At 44.5% G+C, this 17,671-nt stretch overlaps 1 protein-coding gene and 1 pseudogene across 1 annotated transcript in view; one reads left to right on the top strand and one right to left on the bottom strand.

Annotated features, from left to right (window-relative positions):
- The window catches only part of Shc3 (SHC adaptor protein 3), a 144,026-nt gene that overhangs the window by 111,012 nt on the left and 15,343 nt on the right, over positions 1–17,671 (bottom strand). The window lies entirely within an intron of this gene.
- Positions 13,842–14,160, top strand: LOC128104685 (60S ribosomal protein L37-like; annotated as a pseudogene).

The raw sequence follows: 17,671 nt of genomic DNA, 5'->3' as shown, positions 1-17,671 counted from the left end.
AGTGGGTATACATGGATCTGGTCTAACTGGATACAGATAGGGTAGAGGGAGAGTGTGGAGAGAGAGAACTGAATTTGAGAGGCATTTGAGAGATGATATGGAAACCTAGTGCAGTAGAAATTTCCTTAAATGTATGAAGGTGATCCTAATGAGGTCTCCTAATAATGAGGGAGACAGTCTCAACTGAGCATCTCTTATTATCAAACAAGGCTTCCAGTAGTGGGACTGGGTTGTATTCAATTGAGTTGTTGGCCAAGGGGTTCCCATGAACACCCACAAGCAACCCAGGCTATTGCCAAGACACTGGGTTCCTCTCTGCAGATTGACAGCCGCTGACATCGTCAAGGACAACACTCACACAACTCATTGAACATGGAGAGGTTGAACTGGTGACCACACTGAGCCTTCATCCCTACATTCCAGTGTCTTTGGTGCAAGAAGACACTCCTCAGGCTACCAAAAAAGAAACATAAGCACCAACCCAGCCACAAAACCTTTGACCTATGATCTGTTCTGCCTGTAAGATATGCTAGGGCAATGGAAGCACAGAACTTATGGGAAGAGCCAACCAATGTCTGGTTTGACTTAAGGTCCACTCCATGAGAAGGAACCCATACCTGACACAGCTTAGGTAACCAAGAACCATAGACCAGATAACCCGGAGACATAGGGTAAAACCAAACAATAAAATGACTCCTAATGATATTCTGCTATAATCACAGATCAATGTCTTGTTCAGCCATCATCAGAGAGGCTTCCTCCTGCAGTAAATGGGAATAGATGCAGAGACCCACAGCCTGCACAGAGAGTCCTTGGAACACACAGCTCTAAATGGGATTTCTCCATCAAATCCCTCCTCTCAGAGCTCAGGGAACCCCATGGAAGAGGAGGTGGAAAGAGCCAGAGGAGATGGAGGGCAACAAGGTCCTCTGAATCACCCGAGCAAGGCCCATATGAGCTCACAGAGACTGAAACAGCAAGCACAGGGCCTGCACAGCTCTGCACCAAGTCCTCTGGGTATGTATTACAGCTTCAGTTTAGTATTTTTATGGGACTCTTGAGTGTGTGAATGAGTGGGTCTCTGACTATTTTGCCTTCTCTTGGGACTCTTTTCCTTCTGTTGGGTTGCCTTGTCCAGCCTCATTGTGATGGTTTTTGCTTTATCTTATTATATTTTATTTTGTCATGTTTGGTTGTTATCTCTTAGAAGCCTGTTCTTTTCTAATGAGAGACAGAAAGGGAGTGGATCCAGAAGGGAGAGGAGGTGGGGAGGAACTGGGAGAAGAAGAGGGAGAGGAAACTATAATCAGGATATACTGTATGAGAAAAGAATCTCTTTTCAGTAAAAGGAAAAAACGATAGTATGGGGAAAAGGAAATGTAAGATACATGGAGGAGAGAGCCAGTTATTGCCCCTAAATGAATATGGGTTACAGAAGTCAGACTACACAAGAAACTAATAAAGAAAACCTCTTGCAGAACTGAAGACCCAAGTCTTCATCTGAAAATGTGCACCAACTGAGGAAGACAGCTGTGAGGATGGAGGGACACCAGAAGTCTCCCGTGTTCTGACACAGTGTCAAAAACTCAAAGAGAAAATTTTGAGAGCATTGGAGACGGTGTTAGACAATTTTAGAAAGAGTAAGAAGCAACTATGTATGGACACTTGGGGACCACTTAATGGGAGTGAACTAGCTAAAAAAACAAAAACTGGTTTGAATGGTCAATTCTGTGTGATGTATATTTTACCTCTGTGTGTGCACGCATGCGTGCATTAATTTTTTTTTTTAAAGAATGAGTATTTGGGCAACAAACTTATCAACAGCATCAAATAAAAGGAAGAGAGCAACAATGTGTAATTTCCGAAGGAAAACAGACTTGGAATCAGGACCTCAATGCTCTCAACTCTGCTACATGGTTGAGGAACGTAAAACCAGGAAAGGTTTTCGCAGATGCAGACTCAGAAAGTTTGCCACCCAGGAGCTCTCTCCAAACAAGTTACTCAGTCAGTACATAAGCAAAGATGAATACAAATTCAAAATATAAAAGGGAGGGAGAGAAAAAGAGGGAAGAAGGGAAAGAAAAAACAGAAAAATAAGAATCTGGGCCCGGTGGTGCATACCTATAATCCCAGCTAGGGCTGAGGCAGGGGGACCACTAGTGCAACATTAGCTCCAGCCCTGCCTGGACTGCATCGCAAGTCTGCGGCCAGGCTGGACAACACAGCAAGAATGAACGGGTGGTTATCCAATACCACATGGTCAGCTCTAAAACATATACATCCAGGTAACGTTACACAGATGGGAAAGGTTGTATCTATGTATTCAGGAATCTACACGCACACACACACACACACACACACACACACACACACACACGCACACACACACACAACAACAACAACAACAACAACTAAAGAGTCTATAAATAACAACAACAACAGCAAAAAAAAAATCCTACAGAGACCATACTCCACACCCAGCAAGATGGCCAAGTGGAAATACCACATCAAGAATGGGGTAAGGGCATGGAGTATCACGGACTCTCACTCACTGATGGTAGGAATTCAAAATGAGAAAAGCTCCAGAAAAATGGTTTGGCATTTTCTTCCAAAGTGAGACATGGATATGACTCAGCAATTCCATTCCAGGAGAAAGGAACCCAATGTCCACCAAAAGAAACGTACAAAGATGTTCAGAGCAGCACAACATATCACAGCCTCAAACTGGAAACCAGAAAACATCCGTCACCTGAGTCTGGATAAACACACTGTGGTACATTCATGCAATGCCCAATCATATAGCAACCAGGACGGAAGAACCTCAACTACACACAACCACTCAGCTCTGTATCCACCCAGCCTGTGTCAGTCAGCCTTCCTGTATCATACCTGAGCTAACCAACTTGTACAGAGAAAGGGTCCACTGTAAACCACTCAGTAACTCTCCCAAGGCCCTGTAACCACTCACTCATTCAGGGAATGCTGCCTCAGCCCCTCTCTGGGCCAGATGCTCATCTTAATGCTGAGTGGGACAGAGCGAGAGGTGAGTGAGTCCCTGGACATACTGAGCCTCTATCTGGTAAGGAAGGTGGATCACAGGTTAAAACAAGACGTCAGCCTAGATTTCACTACCTTTTGTTCTTCTTGTACCAAGTGCCTGCCCATATTCCCCTCAAACTGAAAGTCTCAAGCCAGTCCTGACCCATGCCTCACTTCTGCATACTGAGTTTTTCTGCCTGGAGTCTTCTCTTCCTCATTCTGTCTCCCAGACCCTTCCTGTCATCCCTAGGAGCCACATCAAACATCACATTGCCAAAAATATCACTGGCCCCTGAACTGACCACCTTCCCTTTCTGGGAATACAACTGTGTCCCATTAACATGGTTCCCTCAGCTGCTCACATTAGGTCTTGCTATTTCTTTTTTAATCATGCCATAACACTTGACACAGACAATGTAAGACAGTCACTTTGCCATAATCCAAAGTAAAGAAATTATTGAACTATCTCTCCCTGCCTGCCAGTACACTGACACTCCAGTTCATCTCCCAGATGCCAAGCCAGGGGCCTGCCCTCAGCAGCAGTCAGCCAGCCCAAGTCATTGCTCCCCATTTACACACATCATCACTATTGCTGCGGAGTTGTGCCTCAGTCTCTCAGTTCACTCCTAAGGCCCCCCCTCCACCATGTAATACAGACAAAAACGTGAAGCTAAGGATGCTGTTGGCAGCCCCTCAATAATGCAGAGTTCCACAAATCATAATTTTTCATAACCTTGTGTTTCACTTACAAGCACCAATGTATATTAGTTTTCAGTAAGTAGTGTGTTTGTACACCAACTGAGTGTGTTTTCCTGAAGTTATTCTGAGATCTGATCATATTGCCATTAAATAAACAAGCCTTTCCCCTTCCACTACCTTAAGGCTGTCTGTCTGAGAGGTTGGTATATGATTAAAGAGCAGGAAGAGAAGGGAAGCAGGTGAACTTAGCAGAGGAAGAGGAGGGAGATGAAGATGGACTTTGTATTTGTAAGTTTCTGTGACTCAATGATAATCTTGAATTAAAAAGGATTTTAAAACTGGGCTGGGGGGTGTAGATCAGTGTAGTGTTTCCCTAGCATTCAGTAGACCTTACGTATGATTCTTAGCCCCTTGGGGACTGGAAGAAGAAATGTAACCTAGAGCACTATTGCTATAAATACCAACATTTCTCTCAACTCATCCAGGCATTCATTTATCCCTGTCTTGAGCAGCGTCCTGAAAACAAATATGGGTCACATTAAACCTTGCCTACAGGTGCACTTCCTACAATATCAATAAATCCAAATTTTCCAAATTGAATCATACGCTTAGAGTTTCCAATGATTAATGATAATGCTAAGGTGGATTTATAGCCTCTGAGCTAATTAACTGATCTCTGGGTACGTGCATTAACTAGTGTGTGAACTCACAAGCTGAGTCTCCCACAGTTACATTGCTTGGCATCTGTTAAACACTTCCATATCCTGAGAACCCAGGAGCAGGAAGAAGAGGGCTGAGAGGGTGTGTGTGTGTGTGTGTGTGTGTGTGTGTGTGTGTGTGTGTGTGTGTGTGTGTAATTCAGTCAGTGAAGTGCTTTCTGTGTGAGCTTGGATCCCCAGCAGCCATGTAGAAAGCCAGATGTTGGTAACCCCATGCTGGGGAGGTAGAGACAGGAGAAAGCACTGCACTTGCTTCTTTACTAGTTCAGCTGTGAGCTCCAGGCTCAGGGAGAGATCCTGTCTCAAAATGCAAGGTGGAGAAGCCATTTGAGGAGACACCAGCATTGACCTCTGGCCTCTGTATACATGTCTACATGAACACACACATACACACACACACACACACACACACACACACACACACACACACACACACACACACGATAAAGAAGAAAAACAGTGATGTCAAACTTCACTCTGCTTTGTATTCTTTCTAAAATGTGGGACTTCACATGCTAAGCCGATGTCTTTTCCCCTTGGACTGCCAAGTGATGAAACCCTGTGGAATTTGCATGTATTTTTGTGTTCTGCTTTATAGTAAGACAGGAACGGAATCTGGAATCATGGTGCAGGATTCCTCCCCCCCCCACTGCGCCCCCCACACACACACATCAAAGAGTCACAGGTGGCTGGATACTTGTGTGAACTTTAGTAAACACTGACCTTGTTGTTTCTCCCTCTGCAGGATTTGGGGAAGTGAGGATTTCATGAGAAAGTGTGAATTCCGGACGTGGACCTTACCCTGAGCACGATGAAAGTTTGCAGGGGCCAAGGAGACATCTAAGCTGGAAAAGTGCTGGCTATACAAGCATGAACACCCAAGTTTGGTTCTCAGAGCCCACCTTAAAAAGCCGGATTATGTGCCTGTAATTCTGATGCTGGGGGCGGGGGCGGGGGGGGGGCAGGCAGAGAAAAAGGAATCCTTGGGACTTGCTAGTCAGCCAGGCTAGCCTACCGGGTAAGCTCTGTGTTCAGTGAGAGACCCTGCATTTATAAAGAACGTGGGTTACACCCGAAAGAGAATGACACTCAATGTCAGACTCTGGCCTCTACACACATGTGCATGTGCTTGCATCCATGTACACACATACACACACACACACACACACACACACACACACACACACACACACACCAAAGCAAACTGTTTAAATGAGTACTAATCTCATCATAAAGGCTCTGTTTCTATGTTCTGTCACCTCCCAAGGTTCCTACCTTCTAATTCCATTGGTATTAAATTTGAGAGGATAGATTTTAGACAGAGATACAAAGACCACAGTAAAAAGCAAAATGGAAATATCACAGCATGCATGGTGCATGGACAGTCAGTGTCCAGAATTCAGGATGGATAATTTGTTTTAGTGTGTGTGTGTGTGTGTGTGTGTGTGTGTGTGTGTGTGTGTGTGTTTCTTATTTGTAACTTTTGAGGTATTCTGTAGTTTGAATGTGTCCTCTAGAAGTTCCTGTGTTGAAAACACACACACACACACACACACACACACACACACACACACACACACATACACACACACTATTTTAAAAAAAATAATTTATAAGCAATCCACTCAGAACACCTTGGTCTTGTAATAAATATTGGATGATAAATGTATAAAGCCTTGTCTATAAGACAGTGTGTGTGGTAAGCTCATCATCCACCCTCAACCCAACACTCACTTGAGATGCTTCAGCCCCCAGACACCAGCCCACAGTTATCATGTCTGCACAGCTCCAGAACTACCCTGGGTTACCATCTTGTCCTTTGTTGTCCATGATGGGTATCATATGCTGTCACTGCTTTGGCCTCAAACTCATTTTCAGAACATGTGAGGAAAGGAACTGAAGTCCCAAGCCAGGGACAGTGCCTGGCCACTTTCAGCTTCCTCCCAGTGGGTCTCAACCTCCCGTCCACCTTGGTAGCTGTGCCGGCTCATTTTATGTCAGCTGGACACAGCTGGAGCCATTTGAGAGGAAGGAACCTCGGTTAAGAAAATGCCTCCATAAGATCAGACTGCAGACAAGTCTGTAGGGCATTTTCTTACTAGTGATCCATGGGGTAAGGTCTAGCCCATTGTGGGTAGGGCCTGGGTTCTATTAGAAAGCAGGCTGAGCAAGCCAGTAAGCAGCATCCCTCCATGGCCTCTGCATCAGCCAACTCCTACCTCCAGGTTCCAGCTCTTTTGAGTTCCTGTCCTGGCTTGCTTTGATGATGAACAGTGCTGTGGAAGTGTAAGCCAAATAAATCCTTTCCTCCCTGAGTTGCTTTGGTCATGGGTGTTTCACCACAGCGATAGAAACCCTAACTAAGACAGTGTCCATCGGAAGAGCTGGAAGCCTCCATGAATGCTAGCTGGTGGAGTATGTCATCGCCTCATTACAGTGAGGAAGCTGAGTCAGAGGGAGGAAGTATGACTGGCTAGGAGTGAACTGCTGTGCTGAGTTTCGTCTAAAAATTAACACAATGAACATCTGCTCTCCAAAGTCAAAGGCAGGAGTGGAGAAGGTTCCAAAGCACATCCTGGTGCCCAGCTAAGGCCACTCTAGAGGTAGGATGAGGGAGAGCTAAGTAGCTACATTTGCTCTAAGCAGCCAGGTTTGTTCTAGTATCTTCCATTGGCCAGCCTAGGCTCCCACTTGCACTAACCTGGAGCTTAGTATTAGAAAATCCATTCTCTCTTCCTGAATAGTGCTTTTCTCCATTCTTCCTTCGGGTATGATTACTGACTGAGATGGTCCCAATATAACCAGCTCAGCTGCTCTCCACAGTGGAGGAGAGACCCCAGCCAGCACCTTAGTCCTCTCTCTGGTCAGAGGGAACAGCTTGCCTTGTCTTTCCTACAGGCCTCTTACCCTGAGACTATTCTCTTAATACTGACCCCTGGGACACTGGCTTTGACTCCTTCTGAAGCCTTGCTTATGTTATACCCTAAGGTATGGCCCTTGGGCCCTCAACTGTCTTCTCTCCCCTTGTTCCTAAGGGACAACCATTCACACAGGATCTGGTGTGATGATGGCGAACAGAGCCAGCTACCTCTGAAGATCCACAGTACTGACTGGCTATCTCACTATCCTCAGTCTGGTCTGTGATCCCCCAGTTCACGCTTTCTAAAAACTTCACCTTGGCTGGGTGGTGGTGGTTTAAGTGTTTAGTCCCAGCACTCGGGAGGCAGAGGTAGGTGGATCTCTATGAGTTTGAGGTCAGCCTTGTCTACAGAGTTGCAAGACAGCCAAGATTGTTACACAGAAAAAAACCCTGTCTTGGGAAAAAAGAAAGGAAGGAAGGAAGGAAGGAAGGAAGGAAGGAAGGAAGGAAGGAAGGGAGGAAAAGAAAGAAGGAAGGAAGGAAGGGAGGGAGGGAGGGAGGGAGGAAGGAAGGAAGGAAGGAAGGAAGGAAGGAAGGAAGGAAGGAAGAGAAAGACTCTACCTTACATCCACCCCTCATGGAATTGCTCAGTAAATCTCCTCTGGGGGTGTCAGAGTGGCCTTGCTGCCACCAACCACTGTGTCAGAATTGCTGCTGAGTCCAACAGGGTCACACCAGATAGCCACATTGGAAAGGAGACACAAGCTGCTGACTCTGGCTCAGTGTGGACCCTGAACCACAACAGCCTCCCAAACCATCTACCTGCTCATCTGCCAGCTCGCAGGTACCACACTACCTAATCCTCTTTTTGTTTTGGTTTTATGAGACAGGGTTCCTCTGTGTAGTTTTGGTGTGTCCTAGATCTCGCTCAGTAGACCAGGCTGGCCTCGAACTCACAGAGATTCACCTAGCTCTGCCTCCCGAGTGCTGGGATTAAAGGCGTGTGCCACTGCCACCCAGCTCCTAGATCCTCATGAATGGTGGCCAGCTCTGGTTAACTTGACCTGGCATCTGAATGAGGGCTATCTGCTGTAGCTGTACAAAACATTCAACCTGGCTCAGGCAGCCCACGCTCCATTTTCATAAAATTCTGCATTCCATCGTCTTTACTCAGTGAAGATGCTACTCTCATTCAGAGTCTGGTACTTCCCAGCCTACAGCCTGTGGCAGCATGCGTGTATCAGAGGTTTCCTGGCAGCCCTGCCCTTACAGAATACTTTCCCTGACTGATAACAGAATATGAGGGGAATAACATGTGGTTTCCAGAGGTAAGCCATGAAAGATATCACCACTTGGATGGCCAAGAGCCCCATGGGAGACTTCCTGTCTGCAGCCAGTACCACTGCTCCATGACTGCTAGCTAAAGTGGATCCTTCAGGGACTAAAGAGATGGCTGAGTGGTTAAGAGTGATTGCAGCTCTTCCAGAGGACCCAAGTTCAGCCCAGCTCCTACACTGGGTGGTCCATAACCACCTAGAATTCTGGCTGTAAGGGATCTACTTCTGGGAGGTACCCTTTTCTGGCCTCTGTGGGCACCCATACTCACATGCATGCACACATGCATGCACACTTGCACATACACACACACACACACACACACACACACACACACACACACACACACATCACATAATTAAAAATAAAAATAAAATGGCTCTTCCAGCCTCAGGCAAGCTGATATCTAATAATCTCATGAGACACCCCCAACTGGAGCTAAGCCAAGCCATTCCTGGAAGGGAAGGTCAAAGTTGTGACCTTACAACTCGGCAACAGATGCCTAAAGAGTCTGTCTGTTTTTCTCCATGCTCTTTCTGTTAGCTACTTGCCTCCTTGCTGTGACAAACTTCCTAACAGAAGCGACCTAACAGGATGAGAGCTTACTTGTGCTCACAGATCCAGAAGATACAGCCCAGCATGGGGAAGTGGGGGGTGGGGATCATGGTTGCAGGGGCAGAAGGTGGCTGATCACATTGCATGTACATTTGGGAAGCAAAGAGGTGCATGCTGGTATTCAGCTCACCCTTTCCTTTTTCAATCTAGCATAGTGTCCGATTCATGAAATGGTGCCACCTTCATTTATGGTGGGCCTTCCCACCTCCATTAATCCATCTAGAAACTGCCTCACAGACATGCTCAGAGGTTTATTTCCATGGTGATGCTAAATCATGTCAAGTTGGCAATTAAGATGAACCTCACACTGTGTTTTATTCTGGGGTGTCACGGAGCCCAGTGATGTCACCCTAAATAGCTATGCCGTTTCCAATGTAGCTCTGTCTCCTAAACCATAGAGTCCCTAGGACCCTGCCTACATCCACTGCAGTTACAATTCTCAGCTTTCTATTAAGGCTTGTCCTACTCTGACCAAAAACAACTTAGGGGAGTGCATTAATTAATTTTCTGTTGCTCTGATAAAACACCATGGCCAAGGCAACTTACAGAAGAGATTTTGGGGCTTATGGTTCCAGAGCAAAAAGAGTTCATGTAATGGGGAGGCATGACAATAAGCAATAAACATGGAGGCAGGAACAGGAAGCTAAGAGCTCACATCTGCAAACACAAGCACAAAGCAGAGAAAGCAAACTGGAACTGTGGTGACGTTGTAATCTCTCAAAGTCTGCCCCCAGTGACATAATTCCTCTAGCAAAACCACATTTCCTAAATCTCCTCAAACAGTGCCATCAGCTGGGCCTCCAGTGCTCAAATGCCAGAGACTATGGGGAATATTCTCATACAAACTACTACAGGAATAAAAGAGTTTATTTGAATTACAATTCCAGATTATAAGCCACCATTTCAAGAGGGTCAAGGCAGGAACTCAAGCAACTAGTCACATTATATCCACAGCTACAGCAAAGAGAAATGAATGTGCCCATTCTATCTGCTTGCTAGATTATTCTCATCTAGTTTTCTCCTTATCCTACATAGTTCAGGATCCCCTGCCTAGGGAATGGTGCTGCTCACAATGGGCTGGTTCTTCCTATATCAATTAACAATCAAGACAATCCCCAACAGACATTCTTATGGGCCAACATGATCTAAATAATCCCTCAGTTGAACCCAGGTATTCTAGGTTATGGCAAGTAGACTTTTAGAAATAACCAGACCTGCACCAATGGACCATTGTGTCAGCAATTCTTATTTCCCCTATGCTTAATGATGTTAACATTCTTGTGTGTTTGTCTGCCTTTTGGTGAAATATCTTGAATACTTTTGTTCATTTCTTGATTAGACTTTTTTCTCTTATTATTCTTTTTCTGCTTATTTCTTATTATTTGTTATTTGACAGTTTATGACTATAAAGTCTAACCACATAACAGGTCCCTGCAGAATATGTCTTCAATTTGACGCAATCCAATTTATTACTTTTTCTTTTATACACTGTACATTAATATCAATTCAAAGGACTCTTTGCCTGACCTGAATCTCAAATATATCCTCTTTGTTGTGGAATATTGTTTTAACTAGGCAAATATGTGTTACGTTTGTTTATGCTGGGGAATATTCTTTTAACTATGTGAAGGTGTGTCACCTTTGTTTATGCTGCCTTTGTTAACAATGTAAAGATGTGTTACTTTTGTTTGTGCTGCATTTGTTTAATTGTGTAAAAATGTGTTGCATTTGTTTCACCTTGCCTGCCTAAGGCACCTGATTGGTCTAATAAAAAGATGAATGGCCAATAGCTAGGCAGGAGAGGGACAGGCAGGGCTGGTGGGAAGAGAGAATAAATAGGAGGAGAAATCCAGGCTCAAAAGAGAAAGAGAAGAGAATGAGGGAGAAAGAGAGGGACGCACCTGGGCCAAAAGCCAGGCAGCCGCCAGCCAGGCAGTCATGGAGAAAGCAGAAAAGAAAGAAAGAAAGAAAGAAAGAAAGAAAGAAAGAAAGAAAGAAAGAAAGAAAGAAAGAAAGAAAGAAAGAGAGAGAGAGAGAGAGAGGGAGGGAGGGAGGGAGGGAGGGGGAGGAAGGAAGGAAGGAAGGAAGGAAGGAAGGAAGGAAGGAAGGAAAGAAGGAAGGGTGGTAAAAAGCCCCAAGGCAAAATGTAGATAAAGAGAAACAGATTAAAATAAGACCTAAGATAAAGCTGAGCATTCTTAACTAATAATAAGTCTCTGTGTCATGATTTAGGAGCTGGTTGGTGGTCCAAAAGAAAGCCTGTTAACGCCTTTTTTTTTTTTTCTGTTTTATAATTTACATTTCTACTCAAGTCTATGGTTTATTTTGAGTTAATTTTTTGTAGGCAGGAGGTTCAGGTCAAAATTTATGTTTTTATTTATAGATGTCCAATTGCTCCTGGGACACTCATTGATGATGCTCCCCTTCATCCCTTGAATGACTTTGATGTATTTATCAAAAATCAACTGAGGATCTTTCAATGTCCGATGCTGTGGGATACTGCTTTTGTACACTGGTTTAATAAAATGCTGATTGGCCAGTAGCCAGGCAGGAAGTATAGGTGGGATAAGCAGACAAGGAAAATTCTTGGAAGAGAAAGGCTGAGTCAGGAGATGCCAGCCCACCGTCCAGGGAGCAGCATGTAATGGCACACAGGTAAAGCCACAGAAAACGTGGCAACATATTGATTAACAGAAATGGGCTAAATTTAAGTGTAAGAGCTAGTCAGTAGTTAGCCTGAGCTAATGGCTGAGCAGTCTTAATTAATATAAGCCTGTGTGTGTTTACTTGAGTCTGAGCAGCTACTGACCAGGTGGGACACAGAAAAACTTTAGCTACAGTCTGATTACTCTGTGTTCCCCATCCCTTCCTTATAATACAATCTAGCTTTAATTTTTAAATTACGTTTTCTGTGTGTGTGTGTGTGTATGTGTGTTATGTGTGTCAGTCAGAAAACAGTTATCATGTGGGTTCAGGGATTAAACTCAGGTCATCAGGCTTGGTGGCAAGCAGCTTCACTCACTGAACCATCTTGCCTGCCCTCTAGCTTTAGAATACATCATAGCATCCAGCGAAGTCCCTCCTCCCACTCTCTTCTTCATTTTCAGATGTCTTGGGTATTTTGAGGGCCTGTGGCTTCTGTATATATTTTTGTAATATATGGGCTGTATCTATTCAAGTCTCTATGGGAGTTTTGATGTGATTGTATTAAAACTACTGCTTAATTTAAAAAGAATTTAAAAAATTACTATATTAAGTCTTATTCTTATAGCATGATGGGTATCTTCACTTAGCTGTATCTTTTTTATTTATTTCATCAAATTTTAAAAAATATTTATTTTATTTTTAATTATGTGTATATGGGGTATGAGTGCACATGACTGCAGGTACTTCTGAAGCCAGAAGAGAATACTGGATTCCTTGGAACTGGAGTTACAGGCAATTGTAAGCCACCCAATGTCAGTTCAAAGAATTGAGCTCAGGTCCTCTGCAAGAGCAGCAAGTGCTCTAACCACTTTTCTCTCTCTCTTCAGCCCTGTATTGTATCTCAATCTCACATATTCATTTGTATCTTCTTTTATTTATTCCATCAACATTTTGAAATTCTCAGCAAACACACATTACTCATATTTTGGTGAGTTCAAATCTAAATATTTTATTTCCCTGGTGAAATTGCAAATGATATGTGATAATTTCAGTTTCTATATGTCACTTTTAGTCTTCAGAAGTTAGATTTGCTTTTGTGCACATAGGTTTTTTCCTATAACCCTACTGAACTAACTTATTTATTCTAACTATTTTCTACAGACTCTCTAGAATTTTCTACTAGATGATCCTAGCATTTATTTCTTACTGTTCAGCCTCTCTCTGCTTCCTGACTGTAGATGCAAAGTGACCAGCCAGCCTCCTGTTCCCGCCACCACGTCTTCCCTGACTCCGTTACCCCCTCCCTCCCCCACGCGCCCTGACTGTATTTTCTCAAACTGTGAGCCAAAAATCATTCTTCTTCCTTTAAGCTGCCTCTCATGAGGTATTTGGTCACACAAAGAGAAGAGAAAATAATGTGAGGCCTTTCCTAGTAACCCCAGCTCTCCATAGACCTCTTACCAATAACTAACACATTTTACAGCTTTTTTTTTTTTCTTGTTAAAACTGGGATGCTTACCTTGTTCAAAAGGATCATACATATAAGAAATATACCATTGTGGTCTATTTTCAATAGGAGGTGCGTTTAGAACTCATAAATGAATCACAGATGAGCAGGTAACATGGGGCTCCGTCTTCCCTAGCTGGCAGCTGGCACCTGCTTGCCTGGGCATTTTTGTTGTTGCTGTTTGTTTTAGAATTTAAAAGTTATAGACAGTCTGCTACATGGCTGAGTCCAAACATGAGAAAGCAAGAAATTTTGAGCCCCAAGGAGGATGAGGAGTTTGGAGAGTTAGACTACTGAGGAGATTGTACTTCCCTGAAGAACTGAGCCAATGAGAACTTCAGGAGGCAGGGTAATGAAATTGGGAATAATAAAAACCACAGTCTTCTCTTCCGGTCTCTTTGGCCTCCGCGGCAGAAGCAAGATGACGAAAGGAACATCATCCTTTGGAAAGTGTCGCAATAAGACACACACACGCTGTGCTGCCGCTGTGGCTCTAAGGCCTACCATCTTCAGAAGTCGACCTGTGGCAAGTGTGGCTACCCGGCCAAGCGCAAGGGAAAGTATAACTGGAGTGCCAAGGCTAAGAGACGAAACACTACCAGGACTGGGCGGATGAGGCACCTGAAAACTGTCTATCGAAGATTCAGACATGGATTCCGTGAAGGGACAACACCTAAACCCAAGAGGGCAGCTGTTGCAGCATCCAGTTCATCTTGAGGAATTTCAGTCAGTCATAAAATAAATGTTCTGGTTTCAAAAGCGGAAAAAAAAAAAAAAAAAAAAAAACCACAGTCTTGAACCAAATTGAGCATGCCAGCCATTTTTGCCTTTTCTCTGAGCTGATGCCCAGCTTTGCAAGTTTGCAGAGTAAACAGCCTCACTTTCACTACTCGGACTCTCCAGCACTCAATGTAAAGTGAGGATAATTGTTTCCCACAATAAGCTCCTTAGAAAATCAGCCTCTACCATTTTTTACCACCTACCACATTCTCCATAGGACCAGAAGCATAATTGAACTATCAAAAAAAACCAAAAAAAAACCAAAAACTTGTTGATCCATTCACTCCCCTCCCCTTTTCTTTTTTGTGAATCCATGTGTTTTAATTAGAGGTGGGTGCACATAGAAGCATTAGAGAGTTTAGCTTTCTGTTTGGGAAACATTCTGTCTGTGCAGCATTTTAACTTAATAATGGTCTCATGAGGCTCTCAGTAAAGCCTAGTCACTTCCTGAAGCCCTCCTGTGGCTAGCTGGCTGCAAGGAAAAAGGGGAATGGAATTCATGGGTCTGCTAATTATGCTACCCATCTATGGAGCACCCTATGAAGACGATGTGGGGCAGCCTGTGGCATTCATACCTACCAGCTCAGAGAGGGAACAATGGTGGAGGAAACCAAAGAGAGCGGAGTTCAAAGTGTGCTCTTTGGAACTACCTTCATAATTGTGTGATGTTTATGCCGTGTGTATGAGTGTAGGCTCTCTCTCTCTCTCTCTCTCTCTCTCTCTCTCTCTCTCTCTCTCTCTCTCTCTCTCTTTGTGTGTGTGTGTGTGTGTGTGTGTGTGTGTGTGTGTGTGTGTGTGTGTTATATGCACAAGTGGATGTGCATGTATCTGTGTGATCATGAAGACCAGGGATGATGTCATATTCTGCTCTGATGTTATTGCTTTGAGACAAGGTCCATCAGTTAACCTATAGTTAGGTCAGTGGCCAGCAAAACCCAGCAACCCTCCCGTCTCTATCCCCAACAGTACTGGGGCTATAGGTGCTCATGGCCATGCTCAGCCTTTCATGTGAGTGCTAGGTTTCAAACATGGTCGTCATGCTCGCACAGCAACCTCTTGGCCACTGAACCATCTCCCCAGCCCTTGGAGTTACTTCTCTTTATTTTATTTTTTAAAGATTTGAGTTAATTGTGTGTGTATGGGGGAGTCTATGTTGTCTCTGTATGTGTGAATGCCCATGGAGGCCAGAAAGGGGTAGTATATCCCCTGGAAGTGAAATTACAAAGTTGTGAGGTACCCGATATGAGTGTTGGGAATGGAACTCAGGTCCTCATATATACTCTGAACCGGAGCCATCTCTCCAGCCCCTGGAGTTACCTTCCTAATGCCCTCCATCAACCTCTCAACCAATTGCTTCTGCCCTCTCCCTCTCACGCACTTCTGCAACCTCTGTCCTTATGTCTTCACATACTAGCTGCCCTTTGCCTGCGAGAGTTTTGGGAAGTGATGGATGTTACAGTTTGAGTCTGGATTGTCCCCTCTGAAACTCAGATTGGATGTTGTATGATGATCGCCTTGTCGGGAGGCGTGGCGGGCCAAAGGGCAGAGCACTCAGGAATGGAATAGAACCAGCCAGCAATAATGAGAACATCCTCACTCTCACAGGCTCAGTTTCAAGAGATTGCATTTGCCTCTTTTGAACACGCCCACTTATCCTGCTGCTTTCGGCCATCCTAGCTTGGGCTCGCAAGTCTCCAGACTGTGAACAAATATAAACTTGCATTTATAAATTATCCAGTCTCGGGTATTCAAAACAGAGACATGGCAACTGGCTGACCCTCTTTCCTACGGTCCATGGCTTCCTGTATCTCTTATCCAGCCAAGGTAGCTAGAACAAATACTCCCCAGACTTGAGACTGGTGTCTTAAACAGCGCATGTTTCTCATAGCTACATAGCCCAGGGTAACGTGTCAGTACAGCCAATGTCTGGTATGGAAATGGCTGTGGTATAAGGTACAAAGAGGGCAAAGGAGCCCTCTAGGGTCTTTTCGGGAAGGCACCAGTGCCATTTACACACTCATGACCTAATTACCTCTGAAAGCCCCTGCCTCCTTATGCCATCGCCCTAAGATTTCTACACAGGAGTTTTAGAGAACACAGACACATAACTATAGCACACTGTGTAACCCATGGCCTCATATCATGCATGTGACAGTCCTCTAGATCACCATTTCCTTATAAGTGGTAATTATTTAATTTATTGTGGATTTTCAAGGACCCTGGGCTCAGCACTAGGTACAATCTCTATATGAACTGAAATGGCAGGTTCAAGGATAAAGACTTAGAGCTGTAGAGACTCAGACAAGGAGCCACCAACTGCTGGCATGAGAGGTCAGGGAGAGAGGTTGTTAATTTGAGCTGAGTCTCGAAGGCATAAAGGGCATTACTCAGGTTGAGGTGAGCTGGAGGGAAGGCACTCATAGGGGAACAGTCAGAGATCCACCCAGAGGGATGATAGGAAAAGAGGTTGTTCTATGTGGAGGAAGTTCAAGGAGGCAGGGGATAGGAGGTAGGGCTCAGGCTAAACTGAGCCAAACTGAGATTTTGTTCTCATATAAGGAATTCTAATTGAGTTCTGTAACCAAGGGGAAAATAAAGAGCTTTTGTTTTAATTAGGGCGATGAGAAGATAGGCAGGAATTTCAGAAAGATGAATGATGTGTCGCATTAGCTGAAAGTGATTTTTAAAACATGTATTTTACCTGATTAGATGCTGAGGGGAAAAAGCATGGATGAAATTCAAGAACCATTTCAGATTTTTGTTTTTCAACAGAAAATTAGGGAAACTCGTGAAAGTTTGTAGAATACTAAGTGCCCTCTTACATTGGAACACAGCCAGATTCATGGTGTAGGTTGGGGCAAAATTGTAGCCTTCATCTGGTCACCACAGCCAAAATCCACCAGCAGTGAGAACAGGAAAGAATTGCTGGTGGGCCGCTAAAACATATCACACGCATGGGCAAAATGCTTCCGAGGAAGAGGGGTAAAGAGCAGAAAGGAATGAGGCCACTGTAGACCTTCTGAGGGGTTGGGCAGGGTGGGGAGATGGCTCCGTGAGTAAAGTGCCTACCACAGAGGCACGAGGAACTGGGTTCATGCCTCAGAGGTGTGTGCCTGTAAGCCCGGCACGGGGGAAGCTGAGACAGGAAGATCATCCAGCTTGCTGGACAGTCAGCTTAGCTAAAACAGTGAGAGGACGATACCAGAAGTCAACATCTCTGGCTTCCACATGTGCACGCACAGGCAAGTGTACACACACACACACACACACACACACACACACACACAGAGAGAGAGAGAGAGAGAGAGAGAGAGAGAGAGAGAGAGAGAGAGAGAGAGAGAGAAAGAGAGAGAGAGAATCAGCAAGGGCAGTAAAGAGAAACTTGTACTTTTTGCTCCATGGATCTGGTGGCTGAGCACACGGGGAAACAATCACACTTTCCTCTAAAGAGAAGAATGTCTCCCAAAGCAA

This window comes from Peromyscus californicus, unplaced genomic scaffold (assembly GCF_007827085.1).
Source record: "Peromyscus californicus insignis strain IS unplaced genomic scaffold, ASM782708v3 Scaffold_8__1_contigs__length_139910024, whole genome shotgun sequence".
NCBI lineage: Eukaryota > Metazoa > Chordata > Mammalia > Rodentia > Cricetidae > Peromyscus > Peromyscus californicus.
The sequence above is the reverse complement of the archived record's forward strand: the minus strand, read 5'-3'. Positions and strand labels throughout refer to the sequence as shown.